An 18,884-nucleotide genomic window follows, 5' to 3' on the forward strand; every position below is an offset into this window, starting at 1 on the left:
TAATCAACCCCAGATAAGATTAGACATTCATACCTGAGGTCGGCCACAAATGCGCTACTACCCCTGAGGACTAAGTTGGAACGCCTCGGAAAAGTATGTCTCCCTTACCACATCCTTCAAACACAGAACACATCAGCGTTTAACACTGCTGTTATGAGGCAGAAATAGGCGTGGCGGTGGTGCCGCCGGAGTCGAACCACAAAGGGTTCTACCCTGTTCCTTTCTAATCATTCATCATTATGTGACATTTTTTTTTTATAATTAAACCTAAAAGATGAGGCAGACGGGCTACCTGATGGAAAGTAGTCATCGTCGCCTATGGACATTTGCATCACCGGAGGAGTCGCCAATGCATCGGCGGTTTTGGAGGACAGCTCTTTTTACACATTTCTACAACTGTCCCAGTTCGGAGCAAACTCCGAACATATACTCGTATACGTGTAAAATGTTGAAAAACTTCGATAGCGTGATTCAGAAACATGTGGCGCTATCTCTTGACAAGTTGCGGGTAGTCGCCACCTTTATCCGGTACTTTGTTATAAAAAAGTACCATCAGCCCGTGATATATCTGTTTATGGAAATAACCTCCGTTATAAGCAATATAATGTAAAACAATGCAAATAAAGACATCAATATAGTAGATATTATATTTCTCTTGAGAAATCCGCTTTCTTGGGTATTCCTTCAAATATGTAAATTCGTATAATACCATTGCAAATTCATGCCCTATGTTTACTGCCGAATTCATGACTGTATGGAAAACGTGGATTCAATTCACAGAACATTAATGTTGCTTGAATTTCTGAATAATATTCATGTTTATGAGTCAAGGACCTTTCTATTCGTATCATAACAAAAGGGAATGAGATGTGCCAATTATGAATTCTGACTTTGTTTTTACAATGTAATGTGATAATTGATTATGTCATGTTTTCATTCCTGGGGAGTTCGTCTATGTTGTAAGGATGATATGTGTGTGAAGTTTTTTTTACAATTAAACAATTATTATAAAAAAAAAATTGACTGATTGGAAATATAGCCTACATAACTCCCATAATTTAGACAGACTTAACGACAGCTTTTATTCAAAATTCGTCAAGTCTCTTGGTCACAGTGCGTAATAGGGCAAATAATAACATATAAATACTCACTCGACTATAATATTTCGCTCGAAAAACATTACCCTCTGCAATCAGATAAAAAGGTGTAACTGCTGCCTGTGTACTTAATCCCAACAAAGATTGAAGTTTTACAGAGTTGGGCCACTGATAAATATATTTTCTTCCTGCGTTCCTCAGGTGTTCAGTAGAAATAACATGAGATCACGTTCCTATTCCATGTTAGGTTGTTTAGGTAATTGTGTAACTATATAATATTTAAAAATATTAAATCGGATTTAATAAACTTCATTGTAATTTTGATACAATATAGAAACCATTACCGTAGCAACTTTAGCTATTCCAGTAGCACTACCATGAGTTGGCATAGAAACGCCACTATAGAAATTGTAAATAGAAAACTATTGTCATTTTGCTAGTGAATAACATAACTACTATCGTTACGGTATTTCTTGACAACGTCTGTCAAATGAATGACTCATGGGACCGAATTTGTATGGCAATAGATCATAATGACATTCGCTAGCGATTTGATTTCGATAGGTTTTTTACGTATCGAGTTACGCCACTACGGATTTTACTTCTACGAGTAACCACCAGAGGCGCTGTACAATTTTTCATACATTTATTTTACGCAGTCGCTAACGAGTAATACTTTTGTAAACTCATGGTAGTGCTACAGGAAGAACTTGGTACTCGTAACTCGTCTACGACATTCTACGAGCGCTACGAAAGTTCTACGTTGCTACGGAATTGCTATTGCGTTATGAGAAATCAGTATCAATTGAAATGTACGAAATTAAAGTATTTGTTTGTTATTATGGTACAGTCAGGAATTATTTTAGTTATTGTTTGATGTTCTATATTATTAAGTTAAAATAGTAAAATGTAACATATTAATAATTAATATGTTACATAGATAAACCGATTATTTTTGGACTAAGCATAATACGATACAAACTATAATATATCTCAATAAAACACAAATAAACATTTTCAAACATAACACAAACAAAATAAAATATAAATAACCATAAAGAGAAGGTAACTATATCGTAAAATATAAATGAAAATCTACTTTCGGTCAAAATTATCATGTATCACCGTAAGTCAATGAAAATGGTATCGGATGTCATTGAAAGCCATGAGAAAATCACCGCACTGATTTACACTCCGAACCGATTAGTTACATGAAATTGTCAAGGGGTATTATCAAGACAGACAGAGACAGGTTTCTATTCTTATATATCTGAAGTCATAGTACCGAATCGATAGGTGCATGTAACTCTCAAGGGGTATTGCCAAGTTACAGAGACATAGACATGTTTCAATTCTTATATATGTGTTGTGATAGTATACATATGTGACTAACATAACGTGTGGGCTGGGAGCGATGTTCAACAAGCTGTGATAAGCCGATTACAGATGCTACGGGCTGTCTGCATTATCAGAAACGTATGCTAGGCACGTAATTGTCAATTTAACGTCAATTCGTATAGAAAAATTGAGATAGAGTCTGCCTTTTGGGGGACAGAATACCGGATACAACACGATGGTAATTAATGAATGAAATTATATAAATGCATTATTACGCATTGTATACAAATACTTTTGTATTTAGACTCACTGCGTGTTTGACTCGTCCCGTGTTTATACATTCGACGACCCGCGTGGCGGAGCGGCCACCATACCGGTCTGACGCGCAAAGGGTCCCGGGTTCGATCCCCGGCTAGACAGATGTCTAAATGATGAATTTAGATTTCTGTTTCTGGGTTTGGGTGTTTGTGTATTTGTCTATGTGTGTCCCCATGGCACCCACGACACAGGGAATCCTAGTGTGGGGCTGTGAGTGTAGAAAGCGTTTTATTTATACAAGGTGGCGCAAAATTATCATCCAATTTTATTTTTGAATAATTTTTGGTCCAAAAAAGTGACTTTGCGTAATGGAAGTTTTTACTTGAACCTTTAACTTTTTCTTGCTAATTAGAAAGCATGATATCAGTCATGTGTACTGATATCATGCCTTCTAATTAGCAAGAACGTTCTACCAACGTTCGTTCTACAAACGTTCTACCAGCTTCTACTCTACCAGCGTTGACACACATTTGCGCCCCTTTTATCATATTTTCCACGATATTCTTTAAGATTTCGGCAGATGAAACTTTGCGTTCCAGTCGAATATTCTCCTTAAGAGGTCCGGTAGTACTGTAAAAATGAGTACGGTGTCTATCGTAGCCCTATTTTGTTCGTGAACTACAGGTACGAGATATAAAAGCGGACCCGTCGAAAACTTTTATTTACATTTGTGACACTTCTGTTATAAAAGTGGCAATCAAGCGACTTTAAGTTTTTTTTTAAATATATTTTAGGAGTAGCAGACGAGCTAAGTGTACTGCATGTCCACCTGATGGTAAGTGGCTACTGCCGCCCATGGACATCTGTAATCAACCCCAGATAGGATTAGATATTCCTACATGAGGTCGGCCACAGATGCGCCGCTACCCCTGAGGACTAAGCTGGAACGCCCTGGAAAACTCTGTCTCCCTTACCACACCCTTCAAAACGGGATACAGCAGCGCCTAACACTGCTGTTATTAGGTAGAAATAGGTGTGGCGGTGGTGCCGCCGGAGTCTAACCACAAAGGGTTTTACCACCTTCAGATTATGAAATAACTACATACTATAAACTACATATCTTTAAATATTCGTCCAAGCATATAAATACTGTTCCCTACTAAAACGAAACTTACACGTCACATGTTTTAAGATTATTGACTTCCATTGAGTTCTTGTGAAAACAGAATCAACAATTCTTTGAAAACGGGTTTCTGCCTTCCTGACGTCGAGGTTATTTCCTGCAATGAGTTAAATCTATTCCGAAAACGGTAAATCCATTGAAACGATTTGCTGACGAAAGTGATAGTTCATACGGAAAAGTGTATTTAGCCTCTTGAATAATATAAAAATATTTTTAGAACCCATCCAAAGGTTATTTCTTTATATTGTTTATATTCCAATGTTTAATTATTAGTTTTATAAGGATAAATCTTAAGTAGGAATCTTGAATAATTTAACAGGTCAAAAATAATGTTTAAAAATGATATATAAATAGTTAAGATAACATAAGTAAAAGATATATTTTGAAAAAATGTGATAAAAATAATAATAAAAAGTGATTTTACGGAATGGAATATTAATATTTTGCTCTACATGCTCTATTTTAACGTATTTTTGTAAATGACTTATTTATTGACTTTGTAGCTTTTTAGGTTCTCTGTAATAAAGATAGAATAAGTTTGTAATAAACAGTTTCCCTACCAAAAGATCTAAAGTTTGAAGCTAGTTAAGGTTAATAAATACACTCCTGCAAACTGAAAACTTGGCGAAACTAGTAACAACTGGCAATAACCAGTTACATCGCTATGCCTAATTTGTTTACATTCATTAGCGGCGATAATTGACAATCATCATTATATCCCATAAAAACCAGTATAAACTAGTAAGAACTAGTTATATCTCATTGTATTAGTATTGGATCACTTCCTACGTCAAGTGGGTGGCGAGACTGCGAACAGGCGATTATATCGCTATGCCTAATTTGTTTACATTAATTAGCGGCAATAATTGACAATCACCATTATATCCCATAAAAACCAGTATAAACTGGTATGAACTAGTTATATCTCATTGTATTAGTATTGGATCACTTCCTACGTCAAGTGGGTGGCGAGACTGCGAACAGGCGATTATATCGCTATGCCTAATTTGTTTACATTCATTAGCGGCGATTTACATAATTCGCGACACGGATCGCTAGGGTTGGCTTTTGCGTAAGATTTATGCTTTGCTAAAATTTATATCTTTTGGTTACCCTTTTGCATAGATAATGTATTAATCGTACTTCAACGTCTGAAAGGTAGAAATAGTTCTGTTCGATCGGGGAGTACCTTAAGGTGGTGCAACCGTGGTTTCACTCCGGCGGCACCACCGCCGCACCGATTTTTGCTTAATAACAAGAATGTTAAGCGCTGCTGTGTTCTGCTTTGGTAGGTGTGGTACCAAGGATGAGGACCAAGTACAATATATTTATATTTAAATACTATATTATAGTGTTTACTTACGTTTATTTGAATATTTTAGCATTTTACTTGATTTTAGAGCTACCTGTATAGCAGTGTATAGTTTTAAAGTAAAAAATACAAGATTAAAAAAGAGATAAATTACAACTAATACTTTACTATTCTAATACTAAATCATGATATCGTTGGTCTAATCTAGCTAACTATTATTTACTACCATTTGAATATTTCCCAAATAGCCTCCTTCATGACAATTATAAAGATTTACAAACTTCGTGTATTTAAAGAAAGGAAATAAATCTCACTTCTCACTTCTTTTAGAGTCGAATAAAATAAATATCGCAATTTCCAGCCTTCAGTGAAATATTTTCTCGCTGACACCAATAAATATTGAGGAACTTAATCTTTGCTCACGATCGTTGTATAATGACCAAAACTTTACCGTTGGAGATATTTTGCAAAATAAATTGTTCCGCTTTGTCGTTTCTTGGCGAACTAGTGCGATGACATCGTCGTCGACCCACTATTGTCCTTTTTATAAAATGGGACTAGCAGACGAGCATGCAGTCTTCCTGATGGTAAGTGGCTACTGCCGCCCATGGATATCTGGAATCAATCCTAGATAAGCTTAGTTTTACTACCTGCACCATGAGTTTTTACGTTTTGACAAATATGACTGTTTTGGTATTTGTTTACGTATTTGCCCATACAAGTTCCAATCAGCGCCCCTAGCAGATTGTATTAGAACTATAGTAACAGTAACGTAACGTTAAATGTGTAAATTGACCAAATGGCGCTTTATGTTTTGTCTCTTTTTTTTGCGAACATGTGAGGCAGACAAAGAGACTTGAGAACTTACTTATTGTTACGTTTACTCAGTCTACTAAGCAAACGGAATAATGGATTGAGTAAACGTAAAATTGTTGGATGTTTTAAAACTCATGGTAAGGGTACTGATGTCGGCCACAATTGCGAATCTGCCCCTGAGTACTAAGGTGGAATGGCTCTGAAAAGTATATCTCCCTTAACACACCCTTTAAACCAGTACGTATACGGGAACGCTTAATCCTTTCGTTCTTGGTCCAACTAGTTCAGAAGTGCGATGATTAGTGATGACATCTTTAACCTTTAGTTGCTGCTGAACACTTTCAGAGTGGGTTTAGTTTTGCCCATAGTTCACCGCGCTGGTCAAGTAGTACTACTTACCATCAGTTGGACGCATGCTCGTCTACTACTCCCATATTAAATACAATTTTCACCGTTTAACCAAGTAGTAAATATTTTTTATAAATACATTCAGATTTAATTTGGAATTTGAACCTCAGACCCCCGATTAAGAGACTGTGTTTTTTTAAAATTAATAAAGACGCTTTCTACACTCACAGCCCCCACTAGGATTCCCGGTATCGTGCTATGGACACACACAGAGACAAATACACAAACACCCAGACCCAGAAACGGAAATCTAAATTCATCATTAGAAATCTGTCTGGCCGGGCATCGAACCAGGGACCCTCTGCGCGCCAGACCAGCGTGGTGACCGCTCCGCCACGCGGGTCGTCAAACTTGAGCCACTAGGCTATCACTAAAAATTTAGTCATAGAATGTATTTTGAAATAAAAGTCACTAGCTCGGTCCCAACAGAAGCTCAGATGCTTAAAAGTTTTTAATTACTTTCCATGGCCCGGATTTTCTGACAGTCTAATACAGGCCGAAGTTTTAATTATGTATTCGCTTAACATTATTTTATTATAATTACTAGTATAACATCAAACACCTACGTAATGTGGTAGGGCAAAGTGCAGAATAGAAAAGGGTGGTGGGAAGCTGGCAGGGTGGTAAACATAAAGTTATACACTGGAGTTTACCGATTTGTACTAAGCCAGCTCGGTGGACTATGGTCTACTCGTATACTCTTTCATCCCGAGAGGAGATCCGTGCCCAGGACTAGGACTTACCATCAGGTGGACTGCATGCTCGTTTGGTACTCCTATATTATAAAAAAAAATGAAATGCTCTTATACAAAGGTTTCCAACTTTGTCAGGAGTATGCGTGCCCGAACTCAAATAGTACTTAATTTTTTATGGGGACGATTCCAGATGTTCATGAACGGCAGTACAGTTAGCACCAGGTGGATTGCATACTCGTTAACTTACAAAGAAGTAAAAGATCATAAAGACAAGTCTTGTCAATTCTTTTCTCAGCTTTCTGTTAATGTTATTAACAGAAAGCTGAGAAAAGAATTATGACATATTGTAATTCCATAGATACAATAATTCAATTATACGAATAAAACAATATATAAAGGACTCGATAGATAATAAGTCCATTATTTTCCGATATAGGATTTGTCTCGGCGTTTCCGAAGCTTGTCTGTAAGGCGTCTGCACACTTTACTACTCGGTAATTGGGAAATTAATATAAATATAGCCTTTTAAAATACAGTTTTTATGTGTTAAGGAGTCTTCTAATAGCATTTTTAGTGTTTTTTTTTCTTTTTTACTTTTGTAAATATTTATTCACAGCGCTATTATATTTATTTACAATTATAGTTACTAAATATATGAAATTTTAAGTAATAAAATAAACTATAAACTAAAAAAGGACTTATTTACAAAATATACAAGAAAAATTAGAATTGTAATAAAAATAGAATTGTTCGGTTTTTTGGGTTGCAAGAGAATCTTATAAATTAGAAAACTTAATTAAAATTAAATTATCTTGGTCCTAATTCGTATCTATGTTTATTGATTATAACAATTATTAATTTAATATGTGTATTTATACAGTTTCACCAAAAAAATACCCTTTTAAAAATGTATCTATAAAACTTTGCAATTAAATGACGTAACCCTATGATGCTTGAACGTTTGCTTCGTTTTAAGTACTCTGTTACTAGACTTTGCTAGTATGTTGAGCATTACAATATTATAAGTTCGAGGAACATCACATACATAGCATTCCTTGCCGTCTCGCATTACCGCGCACCACACCATACGTCGCCCCGTCATAAATGTGCCGATTTTCGTAAGACACATGGCGCTTAAGATGCGATGTAGAGCCGTGTAATGTTTATTTATTTATACTTTATTGAACCAAACATCATGTGCCGCAAAAGGCGGGCTTATTGCTAATTCACCAAGTGTCATTAATGTTCGTTTATCAGTTTATATTTAACGCCGTGGGTGGGTTAGAGAAGCCTGGGGATATGGCAATTATAATTGCCTAAAATTATTATTTTAAAAACTTGCATTAAAAAAATTTTAAACTCCTTTTAACAATTCTTAAAATGAATCGAACTGTAACAAAAGCCTTATAAATCGTATATTATTCAACTAGTGAAGTGTAGAGAGTTCCTAAGACCTCGACTATCGGCGAACGTCGCAAAAAGCAATATAAGTATACCAAATGAGCATTTTTCCGCTTTGCTGACACCGAAGTAAACGTATTTCCCTGTTGGGTATTTATCCATTTCGCATTTTTACAACTTTCGTAAGCTTACGACTTTCCTTCGCGTTCAAATTAATATACGAGTAAGTATAACTCAAGAATGATTTTATTAATTTGAACCTTGTACGTTTACGTTGACGTAAATATTTGAAATGTTACCTACAAAATGAAATACCAAAAACACTTTCTGGCGTAACTACCATTAAAAAGTACACCCTTCCGACTGTCATAAAAAGCAAATCAATCAGCCCTTTTTGGATCTTACATACACACTCACAAGACACTTCCTACCTCACCACTTCTACCCTCACAACTCCACAGTAGGATTCATACCGAAATATCCGAATTTATCATTCAGATGTCTGTCTGGCCAGGGATCGAACCCGGAACCCTTTGCGTGTTAGACCGGTATAGTGACCACTACGCAAGGCGGGACAATCATTAAATAGCTGTATCTAAATACATATTATGCTGGCGCGCTTGTAATGCACACACGAATTCATTATGAAGTAATTTTGTGCGCTGTTCCTTGCGACAAAAGGAGTCTAGACTAGTATCTTTGCATCCTAAATTACTACAATGTTGCTCGGATGCAACTCCTTTTATGTACCAGTGGTCCCACTGCTGGGCTCGGTTGTAACGCTCAGTTTAACAAGAAACACTTAACGTGCTCTTTGTATTAACACGAAAGTGCGCATGAAAATTAGTCAGTAACGGTTACACTCTGTTACATAATAGTACTGTAGGTTTGTTTTACGAAATTCATCATTGTCCCAATGCTGGGCACGGATCTCCTCTCATAATGATAAGGATTAGGCCATAGTGCACTGCGTTGGCCAAGTGCATATTGGACTTCACATACCTTTGAAAACTTTTTTAAGATTTCTGAGGCATGCTGCTTTCGTCACGACGTTTTCCTTCACCGTCTAAGCAAGTGATAATTAATTTCTATACGCACATAACTTTAAAAAATCAGAAGTGCGTGGGACTTGAACCTCGGACAGAGGCAGAGGCAGTTGGTAACCACTAAGCTATAGCAATTTACGAACTACACCACAAAACTACAAGCGCTTCACAACATACATCAACATAAAACTCACCCATAACCGGGTCATATTTTCATCATTCCCCAAATTTCGAAACAGTCCACGAGTTTCGGTTTATCGATAACGGAAGGAGGGAAGATTAACTTTGGCACGAATTTCTCATAAACGTTTTAGGCCATCGATAAGAGTTGGGGCGTCACTGAATTTGCTTATACCATTCGTATATTGACCCTATATTATATAGCTAGTAGCTTAGTATTGTTTTAGGAAACTATTTTGTGTTCCGGCTTGAAGAGTGTGGTATGGGAGTCTTACTTTTCACCTCACATAATATTATCTTATCTGAGATAGATTACAGATTTTCATTAGCGGCACTTATCATCCTGGACCTGCATGCATTTACTGCTTCTACAATATTTAAAATTAAAACAGTTTTTGCAACCCTTAAGCTAGCTTTTATTATCTTTGTTCATATTTGATCGCCTGTGTTTTCATTGTTTAATATTTTATTTTTTGTGTGTAGAGTGACTATACCTTTGTTTTACGTGGGGAAACCCTCATGGGTTCCTCTCTGTCGCGGGGGCAGCTGAGAGTATATGCCGGACTCTTACCGGCTAAAACCCCACGGTGTTCCTCTGGACGCCCTTTGCCGGGACTGCGGGTACGCTATAGCATTCGTCCGCGGTCCCGGCGGCGTTTGCCTACAGCAGGGCCCGTCTCCGTTTGGGATAGAGTTGGAGTTTACTCCATCCGCTCATCTTTGAGATGCGCGCTGAAACACCGCGCGCGCCATCTGGAGGCCTATTTATGACATAAGACACCCCCGTGTCCTACGCCATGTCTCCATTATAGGGGGTGGTACTACTTCCGTCCGATACAGAACAGACGCAGAGTACCACAGCAACATTACGCTGCTGGATTGCAACGGGCTACTGAGCCCCCCCACCACGACAAGGCACACTCCAACTTGAGGGGGAAAGTGACTTTACCTGGCATAAGGCATAATTAATTATTAGATATCAATGATTAGCCATTTTTGTTTACTTGACTATTGTTATGAATTATGTAGTTCCTAAACAAATAATAATTTAACTACAAATCTGTTATTACTATTTGAAGGCATATCAGTGGCAAATCATACCTTTCTAAGTCCTAGTCTTATCCAATTAATCTTTTTAAAATCCCATTTCATAGGTTAGTTTTAACCGACTGGTGTTTTTCCAAAAAACTCTACCAGAGTATGAAACTCAAAAAGTTATTTAATTTACTATCGGCCAGCAACCCGCTTTCATTAAACTTACGTCATCGTATTGCAATAAGCGAGTTTTGTTCGAGAACAATGATATTTTCCGCCTCACAGTTGAAATGTGGAATAAACGCAAACGTTAAACAGATGAGAAAGTAAAACAACTTTAAAATAATCAATCAGCGAACGTCATGTTGTCATGTACGGTCAACGGCAAAAGTAGATGATCAAAATCGGACATTCAATACTAATGATCGTAATTTGCGGCAATACAGTGTGGCGGTGAAGTCTTTCTAAAGCACGAGATTGTTATTAACTAATAGTACTGCCGCCCAATATCGATGATCATTCATATACACAAGATTTTGTTTTACATTCGATACTTTTTTGTCATAATTATGGCACCAGTACTATTACGATCATTAGTATTGAATGTCCGATTTTGATCATCTACTTTTGGCGTTGACTGTACTAATGCACTGATAGCATAGTAGTTGAAACTCAGCGCCTGAATCAGGAGGTCGAGGGTTCGAATCTCAGGTGGATTGTTTTTCGCGAACTAACAAGTAATAGTAACACGTTTTGTCGGTTTGTCTGACTAAATGAGTAGTGTTGCTGTGCCAGAGATCAACGCAAAGGGAAACTGTTGAACTTTAAAGTGCTGGAATTTTACTCATATATTGATTTTGAAGCAGATACCTACTATGAAACATTGTATTTGGCTTTCTGGATAAAAATAATAAAACGCCTATTTCACCGTTTTTGGAAATTCTACTTCAGCCTTTTTAGTGCAGTCGGGTTTTTGATTTTTTAATTAAATTACTTGTTTAGTTATGTGCCTATTTATTATCACTTGTTATAAAGGCGAAGGAAACCATTGTGAAGGTACCTACCCTCCTAAGAATTCTTAAAAAAATAGTTCTCCAAAAGGAAACCCGTGCCCAGGGTAGTAAGGGGTTAAAAAAAAGAAAACATGTCTATAAAAATAAATAAGAAATTACGATGAAGACACCGTTTATTAAACATGTTTGAAAAGAAATCTCTAAAATTAACAGAACTTATCAGAACTGGTCGTTGCAGATAAAAAAGTGTTACAGTAGACAAAAATACCTTAATAAATATTGTATAGGATTTTTTTATTTTGTCTGACACGACAGGCGCCTGACATGTAACAACTGACATGAATGTAAACAAACCATTTGAATTCATCTTACATCTACAAACATAGAATTTGTAGATATAAATGAACTAAAAGTCTGACACTTTCAATTTCTTTTATTAACGCCCCTATTTTCGAGATGCCGCTCGGACAAGATTTAACGAGAAGTTTCGCACGGTCAATGCGCTAATTTGGATTTGAGTAATTAATATGTACCCACGTAGCAGTTGGAAAGCTCACCTGAAGGCGGGCGAGGGCGGGCGGCCGCCGCGCCCCAGCCAAGCCGCCCCGAAGCAAAGGTAATGCAAGCCAGTCGACCGCGCGCCGCGCGACGGAACACACGGCTGTTTCGCAAACTAGTATGCAACTCGTAATGTCACTGTTCGAACTTCGTGACAACATCAATGTTTTCCGACAAAAAGACGAATTTATTGTGTGAATGGACGAAGTTTTTCGGATTAGTTTTGGACGACGTGAACACAGGTGAAAATTTTTCATTTTCCTTATAATGAAAGTTAATGAGTTCTTAAAGTTTTAGACACTTAGCACGCACGGGCAGTTTAGACAGTAGTAGTACTAAGCGTTTCGTTAAGCTGTTAGGTTGGTTAAGCACTTGTTACAAGTTGGCTAACCAGGTCAGAACTATTCACACTACGAAATTAGAGCTATCTTAGCTCGAAGGCTATCTGTAGTTGTATTGTAGTTGTACTGGTAACTTGTACTGTGTAAACCGGAGCGTTGCTTTGTTGAGCTAGTTTGGCTGTCAAGGCTTTGATTGTTGTTTACTAGCAAACACTGGTCAAAATTAATGACAGCTGTGTCCGAATAAGTCAGTATACTGTTACTTGTTATGATTTCACGGGACACTGTGAAGTAACGTGAATAAATAAGCTTCTTACTGCACAATTTTTCTGGTATTAATCAAAAAATCTATCGTGGCTTTTGTTGAAAATATAATATCAGAATGTTTCAATAATTTAGTTATCAATTGTTACCACTAAAGTAAGAAGCTTTATTTGTCAAAAAAATATATTAATATGCTTTAAAATACAAAAATCGGTTGAATAATTACGGACTGTTTTTTTTGTTTTTTTTTTTTATTTTTTATTATTTGTGTGTATTGTTGTCTATTGCTACAGTACAGTATTTTAAAGTGTCAGGTATATTAAAGCAAATGAATATAATATACGACAAAATATGCTGATGAAAGTCTACTTTATTTTTGAATCCGCCCATAATTTTCGACTCAGCTTTCAGTCATGTTTAGGCGACCCTGACCTTCCAATTTATGGTCCCGATATTTATAGGAGTCTCTTTATGACGGATACTCGTATATCGCTTGCTGTAGTAAAAGGATCCGAATGATAACACTGTTTAAGCTTTTAGTATTAGAACTACAAGAGTTATGTAAAGACAGTTTTTCTTTACTTGTGTTATTTTTATCGTGTTTTGAGGTATTTCTTGCATATTTTCTGAGGAGACAAAATTACATTATTAAATAGCTTAGATTTATTTTGTTATTAAATGCATTGGCATTCGAATACATATTGTTTTCATTCATGAATGAAATGTATTTTCCTTGCTACAATATATCCGAAATATTCTGAAAAGATTGGTATAATATTTACGAGTATATTTAAACACTGGTTTTCTTTACTTGTCTTTTTTAACAAATTTAAACGATTTCATATAGATTTTTATTCCCTACACCTAGTATGTTATAACTTTTAAATTAGTAATTAGTGAATGTAAGTAGAAAGATTGTTTTAATCATTTTTTTCAAGATAGCGGGACTTTTGGAGAAAATAAAAAAAAATCTGGTATTTAAGTACATTTTGTTTTACGTTATCTTTTAAACCACGTCTTGAGGTCTTATAAAATATAACAATAAAATCTATTGTTTTATATTTGTCATTGGAAAAAATATATGTTTTAAAATTGATTCAATCGACGAATAACTAACTCACAAAATACACTATATATGTACACTTTCCGTGTATGAAATTTTTAGTTGTAGTCACTACGGGCACATAATAATAAATAGAAGGTGGCATAACCCTTTGTGGTTCGACTCCGGCGGCACCACCACCAAACCTATTTCTGCCTAATAACAGCAGTGTTAGTCGCTGCTGTGTTCCGTTTTGAAGGGTGTGGCAAGGGAGACACTTTTCCGAGGCGTTCCAGCTTAGTCCTCAGGGGTAGCCTCGGAACGCCTCGGAAAAGTATTATCCTTCTTATTATACGAGTTATCCTTCTATAATTGGTATATATCAAACAATTTTTTATTGTTATGTTTAAGTATGCTAATATTTTAATTACCATAGGTATTAAACAAAGGTTATACAAAAGCATTTACTAGGGAATTATGTATTCGTTGGTTTCCTAAATAACGAAAGAAATAAATAAAGTGGTTACGGGGATTACAAAATTACTTAATACCAACATTTACGAATGAATTAATTATATATAGTTATATAGTTATAAGTGCGCTGTATAAAAATCAAGTTGTACTGTTGGAAACCTGTATAATTTAGTGGACCGTCGCAAATTGGGACCTCGGGTTAATATATAAAGTTGACGGATTTTGTTTCTAGTTAGATGTGTTTTTGTAGGTTCGAGGGGTTATTCTTATTATATAGTATTTGTATTTAGTTGTTTAGTTTGTTTGTTTTACATGTTTAGATCGATAGACCTAGATTAAAGAATATAATAGTGGGTCTGAGTAAACGTTATAGTGCCAAAAAGATAGGGGTAACGCTACTTATCGGATACAATAGTATCCTATCTTTCAAACTTGGATTCAATTTTGCATATAAATATAGATTATGGAGCTATTAACTTTGAAAACAAAATAAAATTATACTAACTTTTATTTATGATCCAAGTATACAGTTTTATTATAATGACTTTGTGCGTTTATTACAAAATAAACATTGTATAATTACATTGTACATATCATTTAAATTGTATAATTCATTACTACGTTTTCGTATAACTTTTAAAATAACCGAAATATATATGGTATTTTTACTTCTTACATTTTTATTTAGAATCCGAGGTATTCGCTGCTATATTTGTAGTATTTGTACACACAATAAAAAGTATGGCGCTGATATTGTGTATAATGAAGTGAACCGTCGCAAATTGGGGTCCCGCTTTAGTTATAGCGGACATTTATCAACTTGTCAGGTTCTTGAATCTACTCACTTGTTTCTTGTTTATGTGCAAATTATCATGGAGTTTCGTAAAACTTGGTAGTTCAGGAATTATTACATTAAATGAAGGTAATCAGTAAAATGCGTAAGTTAATTAAGTTTCAGTTTCTAAGAATGTTTCGTTTTTACAGTAATTTTTATACTTTTGTCAATAATATTTTTGTTCATAAATTTCATATGTCATACTCAGTAAATGCAAATATATTATTAAATAGTTCATGTAGATATAGATATAGATAAAAGTTTGAAACGTCTTTTTGTAACGTCGTATTCTTCATATTCAGAATACTATTTATATTCTTAAATTTGATACCAGTAATTATCATGGGAGTGCATTAAAAATAAACAGGCTGGTTTAGGCGCCCGCCATATTGGATTTAGACTGATGTTGCTAAGTTAATCAAGCATTGTAAACAAATCTAAACATGTATGAAAAAAATCAGCTCGATTAGAGTTAACTAATTAAAAATTCTGTAGCAAGATTTGACCCTCACATACATCACATACTAACTAATAAAGCAGATTAAATAACAGCTTAGTTATTAAAAGCTTGAAGCGCCAGAAAGGGAATGTCAGCCACAATCGGCTATTTCCAAGTGGTAAAGCATCGTAATCGACTTTAGGTAGAAAGTAGGTTCTTTATGAAGGTAGTAATAGATATCCATGGGCGGTGCATGCTCATTTGCTACCCCAATCTTATAAAAAATGCAAAATTACATTTAATATATTACTTATAGGAAATTACGAATATCAAAAGCAAGGCTTTCAAGCAATTTCGTACATAAATATGAACCGTACATTTAAAGCTACAAAAGATAAAAGACCAAACGAAAATATGAAAACGTGATTCATAAAAGTGGTGTCGAAATAACGTTTTATAGAATCGCTATCACGGCTTTTGTTTTCCTTTCATGTACCAATAATAATATTATGAGTATGGAAAGCGAAGATCATAAAGACCCATTGATATATTGTCAGTCGAGAGGCTTCGTTTGGTTTTATTATATCAAAACCTTTAATAGTCTGGTTCTCTGTTCTTATAAGTCACATTTATTTTTGTCGGTTTTAAATGCTGCTGTGTTCAGCTTTGAAGGGAGTGTTTTATTACTGATATGACACTAGCTTTTTCAGTATCCATTTCCTAGTTTTAGGATGTGGTTGGAATCCCAAATTATTACAAAAATATAAACTCCGACTGATTAAAAATATAGTCTACTAGTTTTTGCCCGCGGCGTCGCCCGCATTCAAAAGAAAATAATATGACATACTAACATTCATAAAACTGATAATTCGTACCTTTATTGGAATGACAGTGGCGCCATCTGGCAAAAATTGGTCGTACCAACTCTGAAACCTTCGTGGGCTTATGGACAACAACTTAGCTAAAGATCATCACTTGATTAAATGCAGAGTTTGCGATTCAATCCTTACTAACATCGAATAAAATAATCGACTTTTTGGTCCAAAAGATCGATTCTCCGATTAATCGATCTTAAATCGCCAACCCTAGTTCCCGTGGGATTTCCGGGATAAAAACTATCCTATGTCCTTTGTCGGGTTTTAGACTATCTTTGTAAAAAAAATCATTAAAATCGGTTCAGTGGTTTAGGCGTGAAGAAGAGACAAACGGACAGACAGACGGACAGACAGACAAAGTTACTTTCGGATTTATAATATTAGTAAGGATGTTATTCTCATAATATAGACGAATTTAACATTTTGAAATTCGTTAAGCTGTTTCGGCTGCAGGACGCACTACAGAATGAGATATACGATCGTAAAACATTACTATCCGTAATCGGGTAAAAATGACGAATTTTCTTTAAAATGTTTATCACCTATTTTACAGTCTTAAGATATTAATTAAAAAACATATATCATAGTTTCATCGCTATTGAAAAGTTAGGAAACATACACGGAATACACAGACACTTTTTGTACAAGTATTTTGAAGAGAAGCAATCGAGCGAGCAGACCACGTGATCTTAAGTCACTGCCAATATATAATTTCCTTATTTATAAAAGGAAATCAATCTTAACCACGTTCTAAATATTTATGAGGTCGCTTTATTTGAGTCAGCATCTGTTTAAAGTATAATTAATTCTATATCCAGTTCAATCCGGCTCGAAGGACCACCGAAAGTACTTATATTTTGATGTTATTATAAATCCGCGTACATATTTAATTCATTATTAAGTAATGTAATGAGATAAACCTATATTGTATATGGCTGAAAAACGAAACGAATATTTCTTTATCAATCCGCATTGGAGAAGTGTGGTCGAGAATAAAAAAAACAATATTATAGTGTTAAGGACTTTTTTGATGACAAATTAAAGTAATTGATTATAAATATAATTTAATAAATGACACGATTTAATTATATTGACAATATATAGTAATAAATATTTATAACACTTTAAATTTTATATGTAAATTGTAATGGACAACTAGGTATGTAAATTAATGTTTATTTATAAGAATAAAACAAAGATTTGTACACCGGATCAACCGGTAGAGTATGCCGAACGCAATTACTATGTATGAACTACTTTATAAACGCATGCTTTTACAAATAAATAAATTCATTCATTCATTCATTCATTCATTCACGCTTTCTAACCTTACAGCCCCACACTAGGATTATCTGTATCGTGAGTACCATGGACACACACAAAGACGAATACACAAACACCCAGACCCAGAACAGATATCTAAATTCATCATTTGGGTATCAGTCTGGCCGGGGATCGAATCCGGAACATTTTGCTCGTCAGATCCTCGGATCGTCTTCATGATTCGAGCTTCCCATAATCCCAAAATTGTATGGTATGTTTGTAATCTATGTTTATTAAATGTTTTTTTTACTGAGGAGGGTAATGTTTTGGAGCGTATTTACCTATGTATGTCTCATTCTTTGGCACGGCCCTACAGCCCAAACGGCTTGATGGATTCTAACTTATGAGGTGTCGTTACATCACATCAACGACCCATTATTGTCCCACTGCTGGGCACGGGTCGAAGACCCGACTATGGCCTAATCCTTCTCATTATGACAGAAGTGTCATAATGAGAAGGATTAGGCCATAGTCCACTGCGCTGGCCAAGTGTGTATTGCTAGACTTCACATACCTTGAAGATTTTTTTTTAAATAAATCTCTCAGGTTCGCAGGTTTCCTCACGATGTTTTCCTTCACCGTTTAGCAAGTGATAATTAATTTCTAATACGCACATAACTTTGAAAAATCAGAGGTGCGTGCCTGGGATTTGAACCTCGGACCCCTCGATCGAGAGGCTGAGTTTCTTAACCACTAGGCTATCGCTAATTGGTGTCGTTAGATTCGTCTAAATTGTTGGAATGATAACTACATTACTTTTCCTTTAATTCATATTTTAAGCAATCGGATTTTTTTGTTTTTATAGTGTGAATTATACAGTTGAATTTTTTTAATTTAATTTGAAAATAATTTTAAGTTATTTTTTAATTTAATCGATTTTATGGGACATAAATAGAGAAGTATTAGAAATAGTTTTTACCACTGAAAAGCTAAGTTCTCGATTGAATGGGT

General features: G+C 35.3%; 1 protein-coding gene across 1 annotated transcript in view; it reads left to right on the forward strand.

The window, feature by feature from the left end:
- The first annotated feature begins 12,401 nt into the window (after positions 1-12,401).
- Positions 12,402-18,884, forward strand: part of LOC140742834 (neural cell adhesion molecule 1) — a 211,453-nt gene continuing 204,970 nt past the window's right edge. The window contains exon 1 of the mRNA XM_073073871.1: positions 12,402-12,582. The gene's annotated coding sequence lies outside the window, so the exon portion shown is untranslated. The remainder of the gene's footprint in view (positions 12,583-18,884) is intronic.

Source organism: Epargyreus clarus, unplaced genomic scaffold (genome assembly GCF_041222505.1).
Source record: "Epargyreus clarus isolate Ecla_fem2 unplaced genomic scaffold, WU_Ecla_fem_2.2 ptg000006l, whole genome shotgun sequence".
Lineage (NCBI taxonomy): Eukaryota > Metazoa > Arthropoda > Insecta > Lepidoptera > Hesperiidae > Epargyreus > Epargyreus clarus.